The sequence below is a fragment of the Manis pentadactyla genome, chromosome X (genome assembly GCF_030020395.1).
Source record: "Manis pentadactyla isolate mManPen7 chromosome X, mManPen7.hap1, whole genome shotgun sequence".
NCBI lineage: Eukaryota > Metazoa > Chordata > Mammalia > Pholidota > Manidae > Manis > Manis pentadactyla.
In genome coordinates this window covers 121,272,769-121,284,819 of record NC_080038.1, presented here as the reverse complement: position 1 = coordinate 121,284,819, position 12,051 = coordinate 121,272,769, and the positions used below count along the sequence as shown (strand labels likewise).

The 12,051-nt window shown below is 39.3% G+C and overlaps 1 protein-coding gene across 2 annotated transcripts in view; it reads right to left on the bottom strand.

Moving 5' to 3' along the window:
- The window catches only part of TENM1 (teneurin transmembrane protein 1), a 735,522-nt gene extending 724,242 nt beyond the window's left edge, over positions 1-11,280 (bottom strand). For both annotated transcript variants that reach the window (XM_036880853.2, XM_036880855.2), the window contains exon 1: positions 10,740-11,280. The gene's annotated coding sequence lies outside the window, so the exon portion shown is untranslated. The remainder of the gene's footprint in view (positions 1-10,739) is intronic.
- Positions 11,281-12,051: the final 771 nt, after the last annotated feature.

Below are 12,051 nucleotides of genomic sequence, written 5' to 3'. Positions count from 1 at the left end.
GTGATACCAGGTAGTGATGAGTAATATGAAGAAAAATAGAAGTAGATAAATACATACCAAATGAAGAATCACAATAGGGCTCATTACGTAGGTCAACCAGGGAAGGCCTCTACAGTTAAGGAACATTTGATCAAAGATCTGAATGAAGTGAGAAAGTAAGCCTATAGGAATCTTGGAGAAAATTTATTTCAGGAAGAGGAAATAGCAACTGCAAAGGTCCTGAGAAACAAAAATGCATGGTATGTTTAAGCAACAAAATGGAGGGCAATGTGCCTAGAATGTCTGAGCAAGATTTGGTGGGGAGAATAGTAAGATGTGTGGCCCAGCAAATAGTCAGGGACCAACTCATGGGGCCTTGTAAGTGTTGCTAAAGATTTTAAAATTATTTTTAATATTTAATTTTAAATGTGATAAGAAGCCAGCCATTAGAGGGCAGAAAGTGGGCATGTCACAAGGTCTTATTTAAGTTTTAAAAGGATCATCATGGTTGCTGTATGGAAAACTATATGAGGTAAAAAATGTACATAGGGACATAAATTAGGCGGCTATTTCAGTTGTCTAGATGAGAGATGATGGTGATTTGGTCTAAGTGTTAATGATAAATGGCAAGAAAATGATTCAGGCAAAGAACATAGTTTGAAAATAGAGTCAGCAACATTTGTTAACTGGTTGGATGTCAGGTGTAAAACAAGAGGAATCAAGAAAGACTAAGGTTTGGGACTTGAACAACTGCACGGAGCATTATCTTAACAAAACCAACCAAAAAAACCCTTGTTTTTATTGTTTCTAGTTTGCATTTATTTTGATTATTAAAGATTGAGCTTTTTTCCCCCATTTAGCGGCCATTTTTAATTCCTTGTATGAATAATCTTTTCATGCCCAGAGAGCATTATAAAATTCTTTTCTCCCTTAGCTTCGATTTAATTATTTTCTGGTTTGCCTCCTATTTCTCCAATCATATTCTGACTTGATCTCTCTTGAAGGCTCTTCTTATTTCACCAACCTCTTGAGTGTTTCTCAAGGTATCATTCTTGCTTCTCTCCTTACTCTCTACATACTCCCCAGGAGAATTCACCTATTCCTATGATTTTAACTATGACATTGACTGATGACACACAAATCTTTACCTCCAGATGTGATCTTCAGGTCTGTAAATTACAGCTATCACAAACCATCTACATCTGGATGTCTAGATGGTGACTCACATTAACTAAATTCGAACCTGACCTCATGATCCCCATCCAAAATGACTTTTTCTTCTATACTCCCTTTGTTGCTTAATGGCATTACCTAACTACCCAAGCCAAAAGGCTCAGAGTCTCTCTCTCTCCCTCACCTTCTAAATGTATTCAATTTCCAAGACCCATTGATGCTTACCTTAAGAATGGCTCTCAAATTTTTCCCCTCCTCTCCATCTTTGCTGTGAGTACCCTGGCTCATATCCTCATAATTGTTCACAGTTGCAACACAGCCTTTTAATTGGTCTCACTGCTACTACTCTTAATCCACTATAATCCATTCTTCATGTAGATGCCATCTGTCTAAAACTCAAAGTTGGTGACACATAACCACCACCTTCACTTTATAGGCCTTCATCTAATTCAGTAGATTCTGCTACAATGTAGTACATTGCATGATTTTGGATAAACATCAGAAAAAAACACTATTTTTCATGCAGGAAAATCTAACACATTCATTCATTCATTCAACAAATATGTACTAAGCACCTTCTGTGTGTCAGGCACATAGAAGGAAATAAAATAAGACAATCTCTGACCTCTGTTCCCCAGATCTGGATAGGAAATAAAATGGCACTCTTATCCTGGGTTGGTATTCTCCATTGCTAAATTAGCCTTGTGCCTTTTCAATCCTTTGCCCCACGCGTAATGTGGTTCTCCATATTCTCTGACTAAAAAATTCCCAACTATTCTTTAAAAGCCAATTGAAATGACATATCCTTTATAAAACCCTATCTACCTTTGTGCTTTCAGAGCATTCTAATTATTCCTCTCCTAGATCATCTGTTACATGAAAAGAAATGCTTATATGTCTGTCTCCCTCCCTAGATGGTAAGATTTATTAATGTCTTTGTGTCACTGGGTAAACAGAGGCATTTAAAACATTTTAATGAATGAATGAAAGAACACATGAAGGTTTTTCATCATGAAGATTGCTTTATGATGTATAAGTAAAATCATGTAATACTGAAATCTTCAGTAAAAGAACAGGCCAGTCCATGAGGTCTGGACAGTGTGGAAAAAACTTGAGACTTCAAGACTCACTGTCGCAGAGCTCTGTGTAAAATTTGATCCTTTTTGCGCCTTTTCAACAAAAATGCAGTCCCAAGTATTTTGCTAAATGTCTGAGACCAGTGCTTTCCCATTACACCTACTGCTGTTTTACACATTTTCTTAAACATGTTTAATCTATGTTTTACAGAAATATATTGTTAAAATTTTCTTTATTTCATATTAGATTACCCTTAAAATATTTTCCTTGCACTGAATTCTAATTGTTTACATTAAAATTACCTCAGTTTCACAAGTTGTCCAACGTTTCATCAAGGCAATATCTCAAATAGGGGAAAAGAACAAAACAATGAAAAAAAATGTAGCACCCTTGTCTTAACACTTCATGGATTCTAAACCAAAAATAAATGGTGTCACACCTAAGTGTTGACATTTTATTACACTAACCACCAAAGATAAATCACAAATGCACTAACAACATATGGATACGTACACAGGGTAAATCTATAATAAAGAGTACCAATCCAGGATGTTGGTATGTTATTTTAGCTCCTACCCAAGATAACTGAAAGACTGTATGAGCCAAGAACAATATAAAGAATAATATTTCATATTATAGTTATAATTCTCTAGGATATACATAAAGAATTGGTCAGATTTAGAAAAAGAAAAGAAAGATAAATCACTACCAGTACTTCAGTGAATGTTCCAGAACTCCCTTTCTCTTAGACCTATATATTATCTCAACTCTTGGAAATTGTTGAAAGAAAGAAAAAGAGAAAGAAAGGAAAGGACTGAGGGGGGAAGATAAGAGTTTTCTCAAGTCTAAGCAATAGACTTAGATGAAGGTATCAATTGGCCAATCAACTGAATAGTCTTCTTCCTCAGAGGCTACTAGATCTCATTAGTGAAATTAATACTATCCTTTCAAAAAGAGTTTCTTGTTTGACTTGCTTAGCAATGCTGCCCATGCCTCCCTACATTACTTAAAGCTCTAAACATATCATGAGTCACAATCACAAAAATATATTCATTTTGAGCATAGAGTAAGTAAATAGGTGATGTATGTTTCTGTAAACGATGCTTGCAAAATCCATGCTAAAAATGTACATATATTTTTAAAAAATATTCTTTTAGAAAAAAAATTCCATCCTCACATACATAAACACAAACATACTTGGGGGCTAGTTAATAGAGCAGGAGATCACACATCAATATCACTCAAATGCTTGCAATTAAGCAGAGCAGCTTTAAAAAAAGAAAATCACTAATGCTAAAGGGGGGTAATGCTTAGAGTATAAATTCAAAACGTTCATCAGAGACATCTTGCTGATAGGAATTGAGTTAGCTAGGAACATTTCAGATGTAGAAGGCTTCCAGTCACTGTGTGGTAGTAGTATATTTATACACCTCTATATTTAAACACAGGTGGTAATTAGCAAGATTGAGACACTTTTAATAAGGCATCATCATAGGTGCAAAGGATGTGTAGCATAAGATGAGTTCATTATCAGTAACTTTCCTGAATTAATCATCTCTTAGGACATTTAATTTTAAATGTACCTGAAAAAAAAACCTGGATTATTGAGATAGTCCATCTGCAGTATCTTTTTCTAATTTCTCAGAACCACTGAAGAGTTCTCTCAAAATGTCTGTATACAGCTGGGACATAGGGGTTGTAATATCTAACCACTTGTCCATCTAATCTGGCACCTTCTCTTTGACAGGTATCTAAACCAGACAGAGGCATTAAAAGTAATATAAATACTTACAATAAATACACCAATTATGAAAAACCATGCAATGGTGAAATTTTCTCCTTGACCTTAGCCAGTGACTAGACTTTCCCTGAAGTATGCAAACTGACATCAATGTACTTTTATTTTGGCTGCTTTAAAAACCCTCATTCATATGGGTAGCTGAAAACTACTAAACTGTAATTCCAAACATTAAAATAAAGATGGATTTCTTTTGATATAACCATATAGGGATTGTATTGAAAATTTTATACACGCACACACACACACACAAAACATGCATCAGCATCCTGAATATTTACAATACCTATTATCTAAGTAGGAAAATTTTTGAAAAATAAATATACAGTAATTTAAAAAGGGAAACTGAGGCTATAACTCCAAAACATCATTTGGATGAACAGTCAAAATTCATTGATCGGGTATTTGGAACCATCCAGATGATTGACTGGTGTAACATCCAAATGCCAAGCATCTGCTGAAAGGCTACAAGAAACAGACATGACACAGAAGATACAAAACAGGTAGATACTAAGAAGTCCACATTACATGTTTAATGATGATGATTGAATTTTTAATGCTTTACTCAGATACTGTAGTATCACACAGATATAGTTCAAGTAACCAAAATACACCAGTTAACAAAAGATACGCAATTTAATACCCAACAACTAGATACTGATATTACCAACATTTGCTAAAATGTAGAAATGCAAATATTATTTTTCCTAAATTTGCAAGTCACTACTTCATTCTACCATTAATAATTCTGTCTGGGATATTTATCTTTTGAAATTCTAGTCACTTTAAACAAAAATACCTGTGAACTACAGATACAGATATAGATACAGACTTAGATCTCCACTCTTTTTGTCATTACCAAAATCCTCATTGGGAACCACTTTTTCTGAGCCATAATATAGAAATTTGGGTACAGCTATAAATTCACAGAAAAAAATACTAGTTTATCAGGATCCATAGCTGATAATATTGCAAAAGGCTTTACATGGATTGCAATTCAGCTCATATTAGGTTTGTGATTCCAAAATTCAATTTTGTAAATCATAAGCAGCCACAAAAATGTTACAACAGAATATGAGAAACATTAAAAGGCAATCGCCTCGTTGTTGACTACTTATCAACTGACAACTTAGTCAATTAAAATTAAAACAATCAGTATGCTTTATGGTGATGGGTAAAATGAGTGTTTCACAGATTTCAGATAAATGTATTCAAATCCATGTGGGTTCTGTAATAAAATAAAAAGTGGGCACAGATATTTTAATAAAATTGTTTTTATATTTGAAAAGGAAAAATAACCAATCCTACTGGAAAATTCAAACACTATTTATATTTAACTTCACTGTGATTGCTAACTAGGCTTCTTCAAAGTCTACAAAATCAAAATTTGAAAGAACATACTTTTTTCAATGAAATAGTTATTATGAAACTATTTTATAGCTGTGAATGTCCTCATAGAACAAAATGCTCTGTAGCATTCATAAATACCAATAGGAACGCACAGATCAAACCTGTTTCTGTGATTATTTTTAAAGAACTGCTGGAGTATGGATAAAGATGGTAGCAATAAGATCTTCAGGAAAATGACAGAGATGGCACTGATTTTTGTTCTGCTGAACCATTTATTGCTCGCAAATTCAATTCCCCAGCCTTTTACAGTTACTCTCAGGGACCAACAGGCTGGCATGAAATTAAATTAACAAGCAGGTTCCCATCCTGAATTAGTGACTCCCAGCTGTCTGTCCCGTCTAGTTTCCATGGCAGTAGAAGAATCGGTGGAAAATGAGGTGCAGGAAATTGTAAGAAGCCAACATATCAAACTCTTTAAGTCAATTTCTTTAAACTGATGAATCAGTACTGGGGGTGGAGGGGGGAGGCAGAATTGAAGTTTAAGTTTTTAATTTCCTGGCTCTTTGAAAAGGCCAGTGTGTTTCTGTTTTTGTAATTACTGAGGGATGCAAGCAACATCTCCTTATGTATTCCATAGAAGGCTGTAAGTTTAGGATGGCATTTAGTTCATTTTACATTCTGTATTTTACAGTAACCCAAGAGGTATTTAAGGTCTCCTATGTGTATTTTTACTTTTGTTTTTCTTTCTCTTTTGATATAGATATTAAGATTTATCAGCCTGTTAAATGACTCCAAAACATCCAGAGACTAAGAAAAAATTCCCTCAACCAGCCAGATGTTTGCTTGCATCACCTCAAACAGCTGGATGGTTGACGGAACTTTTCACTGAGACACAGCCACAGAGACCTGTCATAAGTACCCAGGAAAAAAAAATGAATCTTTGCACATACCTACCATAAACACAGATATGGAGGCTCTGAGTAAGAGCCTCACAGGGGGTGAGCCACTGATTTGCAAAAAGATTATCTAACACATTTTCCTGTGTCCATTTTCCTATAAAATTCTCCACTCATACAATTAGAGTAGGTGGGAATGGAGAACCCAGTATTTCAGAATCATTACATCACATTGAAAACATCATCCAAGAGGTAGTGGTTAGTTGGCATATATGCATGTTTCACCATATGCTACTGTTTACCTAAAGTGGAAGCTTGGACAGGAAGTAAAAGTCAGGGTCTTTTTTTAGTTGTAAATTATCCAAGATGATACTTCAGGTTTAGAAATGAGTCCTAAAATTATGTAAGAATTTAACAGAATTTATTTATCAGATTCAAAATAATTATTTTTAAAATATTAGAGATCCAGCATCCACTGTAAAAATGTTTACTATCTCCAATTTAAACTACTTTGTCTTGATTACATTCAGAAACATTAGCAATGCAATTGATATTTGTTATACAATAATTTTCAGTTTATGCCATCATATTCCAATTTCTTGAGCCCTATTTTCCATGGGTTCCCAGTGTAAGCAGCTTTGTTGGACTTGCTACATTGTACCATAGTACACCTAGCAAACTAGAGTTTCTATACATTATATAAATTGTTATAATGGAGCACCACATACTGAAGAGACACCTATGGTTGGACCATCAAGGTTGTTAAGAATAATCAAAAGCTGTGTGAAACCTTTTATAGCATTCACTCTCTCAAACTAAGCACAGTTCTAGCTGGTTCTATTTAACATTTACTTTGCTCAGTTATTTAAAAACCAATGGGAACCAGAAGGAATAGAAATAATACATTAAGCCAAAATTCAGAATGTTTTACCTTTTAAGGAACAGAAAAACTATGGTAAATGTCCATCCAAAATAGTGATTTAGTCTAATACTCAGAATCTGCAAATAATTTAAAGCAGTTATGGGAACAGTTCTGAAATCTGACTCCTTTTAATTTTTTATAATCAGCAACTTCATTTCCAGCTATGGATATATACAGTATGCTGTTGATCGGAATCCCCAAATATTATCCCTTAAAATATTCTTCATTATTTAATCTGTCTGTAGTTGTGTAGTAATCCAGTTCAAACCTTTCTTTCAAATGGTAAATGATGGGAAGCTTTTATTAAGTATGCACAGATTACTACTTCTGAGGGTAAGTTGACAGGAATTTGAAGAAATATATATATAATTTAATAAAATTACTGTACATATTTTTATGTCCAACAAATGGCATACTCATAAGATTGCTTCTAAATGTGTGTGTGTGTGTGTGTGTGTGTGTGAAATAGAGAACAAGTATGTGAGTACTATAAGAAAATTTGCTTTCATTAAAAATAAGTAATCATTGAATCAAGTATTCAAAGTAGTGGTCTTCTTTTGACCTCAGATAAGTAAGTAAGCAGGTAAATAAATAAATAAGTCAATCACTTGTTTGGGAAACCTTAGGGAATTTATTAACCATAATCTATACCAAGCACTTGATACCTCTACTTAAAACTGAATCTGATGGCCTTTCAGGAAGAGCAAGCTTTAAGCAAAAATTACATGTATTCTAATTTGCTATGTCTAACATAGAATGGAAAAAAATGTTGTTAGGTAATTAATACTGAGCCTTCTTACCACTTCCAAGTTTTTTTTAGGGTGTCACAGAAAATAAAGTACCACTAAGACTTCTGTCTTCAGAGGCAACATACTGAAAGCATATTATGCAGCTTGACAATTTAAAGTTGTACAGAATAAACTTGAATGTTGGGCTGTTCTGCCTCAGCAAGAATCTCTGCATTAGCCGCATCAGAAAGATCAGGAAGCTATGATCATGCCAGTGTTATTTACACATATGACAGCTGAATTAAAACACTGAGACTTTTAGAGTATTCAGACTTCCAATTAAGGCCTTTGTATGAAATGGTAATTACATATAATCTGATTTTACTTTTTTTTTTTAGCACATCTATATGTTTGAATACTTGGAGCCTCAATCACCTTACAGCACAATGACTCTATGAAGCTTTCTTTCCATCAGCCCCATTGTATATTTTGTCAAATGACATGACTGTTCTTAACTCATAATTGGGACCTAGAACTAAATACTAAATCATGTATTCAAAAAAATACTCATTTTCTACTAAGTGTGTGGCATCGTGTCTGTGGAGTAGACGCTATTCTTTTTGTTACGCAAATACTAACATTTCTTTAAAGAGTTGTTTTCCAGAAACACCTGTTTTTCAAAAACATCATGAGAAACAATCTGAAAACTTTTTAAATAACATTGAGGGCACAGATTAATTTGAGAAATTACCCAAACCCCTTTTCAAGTGCATCCTGTGACTTTCTTTTATTATCATGAAAAGGTTCCAACATTACTTTGGCACGCTTGAAAGCTTTTAACTATCCTAAAAAAAAAAATTTGTGGTAGTAAATTATTTCACACATCTCCAAAAAAGAGTCTTATGAACTTGGACAAAAATGGAAAAACTGGGATTCTGCTTTTCCAATTACTGACCTAAAGGATCATGTTACACCTTATGAAAATTCTTTTATTCCCCCCACATTGCAGCTATGGGGGTGGGGTGGGGGTGGTGAGCAAACAAGCAAATGCTTGGTAATCATGGAACAGAATGTAAAGCTGTGGGTCTCCTTTTAATAATTTTTTTTTAAAGCCTCTCCTTCTTAGACTGTACCCGTTCTTGGCAGCATCGGAGCACCCTATGCTTCAAACTGAGAATCTTTGGACTAAGAAGATGGACCAGGATATTTCAGCCAAAAGATAATAATAGAGCAGACATTTGCAATGTCTTCTCCACACAGGTTAAGAGTAGCGATTGATACTCACACTGTACTAGTTGATTACAATCATAGAACAACAATAAAAAATTCAAGGAAGCTGTCTATGACCTTTACCACAAACGCGATCAATTAAATGCTAATCTAACAGTATCTATTAGAGTCCACTGGGGTGTTTCGTTTCCTTTTGGTTTCTGGAACCGAATGGCTAATTTCCCCTCTATGGCACCAGGAACTTCTTTTTGTACTCCTTTGGGCCACCTCAAATACACCTCCTGATTAACATGCCAGGAAAAAAAACGGGAAAGTTCAGGGTGTCTCCTTACCAGTTGTTTCATATTGAAGATGTAAGAGTTTTTCTACTCACATTAGCATATCACCAGTGGCAGGGATGCAGATCTGCTAAAACCGAAGCTACCAACGCAAGCACTAGCTGCAAACCAGCCCCCGTCCCCGCCCCTGCTCTCCCGGTGGCGAAATAGACGTCGAGACGACATCTACTAGTGGAGTGAGATCGTCTGGTCTTCGCAATTGTAAACAACCGGCTGCACTAGGTTTGCTGAAATGTTTAAATACCCTCCTGACTGCAAACACATCCACTCACCAAGTCACGCTAACAGTCTCCCCTTCTCCACCTCTAGGAAAAGTATCCTAGAACTGAATTGGCAATTCGCCCGTTGTGGAGTGGAAGAAAGTGAGGTTACACTTCCTCTGGCATGCTTAAAGGGTACTAGGCGCTCAGCAGATGTGCTGGCCGCTGCTAGGTTCCCGGGACCACCTCTCAGGACAAAATGCAAAATACACAAACCCGCGCCGCTGAACTCGTGGTTAAAGCCAACATCGACGGCTCCCAGAGCACCGATTGCTGCGTAATGACCGTCTCCTTTGACAAAGATTGGGGTATAGGGAAGAAGCATCGGGTGGGGCCCCAGACGACGTCGGTTAGAAGGAGGTCCTGGAGTTCCCCCCGGAATCCCCGCTGCCCGAGTGAGGTTCAACGAGAAATTCAAAAGCAAACAGGTACTAAAGTGAGTCCTAGCCCCTGGGTATCTTCTTTCAGAGAGATGGCAGGAGGGGGACCCAGGTGGACGTTCCAGGTGGGAGGATGCCGGAGAAGAGGGGTCCTCTTATCTCTTCTCCGACCAAGGACCCCTTCCCCGCTTCTAGGTCCACTTGTTAGAGCGCCGGGGCTCTGTGCGCAAGCCGGGGCGAGAGCCCCCTTTTAGAACCCGAGGAGTTGGCTGGCAAAAAAAAGTGTCGCCTGAGAAGCCCAGGGAGCCCTCGAAGGCAGCGCCCCCAGGGCCCACTGGAAGCTTGAACTGCAAACAACGCCAACCTCCCACCTCCCCCGAGGTGGTCCACAGTCCAGGGCCGGCGGAGACCCTGAGAAGAAGGAGCCGAGGTCCTGCCACCTCGGGCAGGTGTCCTAGAGCGGGCGCAGCCCGCCGCTCACGGCCAAGAGCCGCCACCCGCCGCCTGCAGCCTCGGGGTGAAGTTCGCCCGTAGTCCTCAGGGTGAGAGGTTGGGGTGGGGGGGCGAACCAGAGGGAAGAAGGTGGGGGCCGGGAGAAACGTACCTACCTAGTCCAAGCGCAAGTTTAGGTGGTGTCTCCAGGTGCGGTCCTCCGCCCCCTCGCCAGGTGCTCAGCCCCGCCGGGAGCTGCTGGTGCCTGGGACTTCGGGCGTCTCAGCCGGTTCCTGCGGGAAACGACTGTAAATCCACATTACTGTTGGAGCTGCCGCTCGGGCCCCCGCATCGCTTTCCTCTGGCTGGCGGTGGCGGTGCTCTCAGTCGGCAGCCGCCGGGGGCAGGGACCGAACCTGGCTACTGCCGCGCCAGCGGACGATCGCTGCCCAGAGGGTGCTTGTGCCCGGGGTCGTCTGTGAGTGCGAGAGTGTCTGTACGCGTATGTGTCCGTGAACGAGTGTGCGTGTGTGTGCAAGCACAAGGGGTGAGCTCAGACCCCGGGGCACTCGGAGGTGAACTCCGGGCTAAGCCGGAGCCCGCCGCGCTGCCGGGTACTGGGCGTCTGCACGGCTGCTGGCTACGCTGATGTTGCCTTGGCCGCCGCCGCCGCGCTCTAAGGCTGGTCGCGGTGGTGCAAAAAATGTTTCTCCGCTACTCGAGACCAAAAAACCTGCCCTGTCTACTGAGCATGCCCGGTTTGACAGCTCCACAGCCGAGGTTTTTTTTTTTTTTTCTCCCCTTTTCCCCAAGACTCCAGGTTTTAGCCGCAGCTGAGAAGGGGGGAGGGAGGAGGAGCAGGAGCAGGAGGAGGGCTGAAGGAGCAGGTAGCGGGCAGAGGAAGGGAAGTCGAGATGAGAAAGATCAGGGTGCTAGAGGGTGGAGAGAGGCAAGGAGAAAACTGGGGATGCGAGCGGGGGAAGGAAATACGGCTCAACAAAATTTAGATTCGTTCCACAATGAATTCCTGGCCAAGGGACTCTAAGGACCAGCTTTTATTATTTTTTTTTCCCGACGGTTAGGTGAGGTGGTGGGGAGGGGTTCATAGCAGTGTTTGTCATCCCCAAGATCAACCTGGGACAATGTTTCATAGTCATAACATGCACAAACACGAGTACACACACACACACACACACACACACGAGCAGGATCACTGCTTCCATGTGTTTTAGCCTCTAAGTAAGCGACCGACTTAGAAAGAATGCGAAGTCTCTTGACAGTATAACTTTGGCAGAAAAGAAAAGAAAAAAGCGAGACAGAAAGAGAGAAATTGAGTTTCTCCTTTTCCCCTCACCCCCGCCTACCAGAAAAAAAGCTAAGCCTGTTAGTGCAGTGCTTAAGTGACCCGCAGGATCTCTTGCGTCCGTCAGTGTGAAAGCACCGCCGGCCGCCTCCGGCTGACAGTGTGACCCCAGCGCGCCAAGGCCG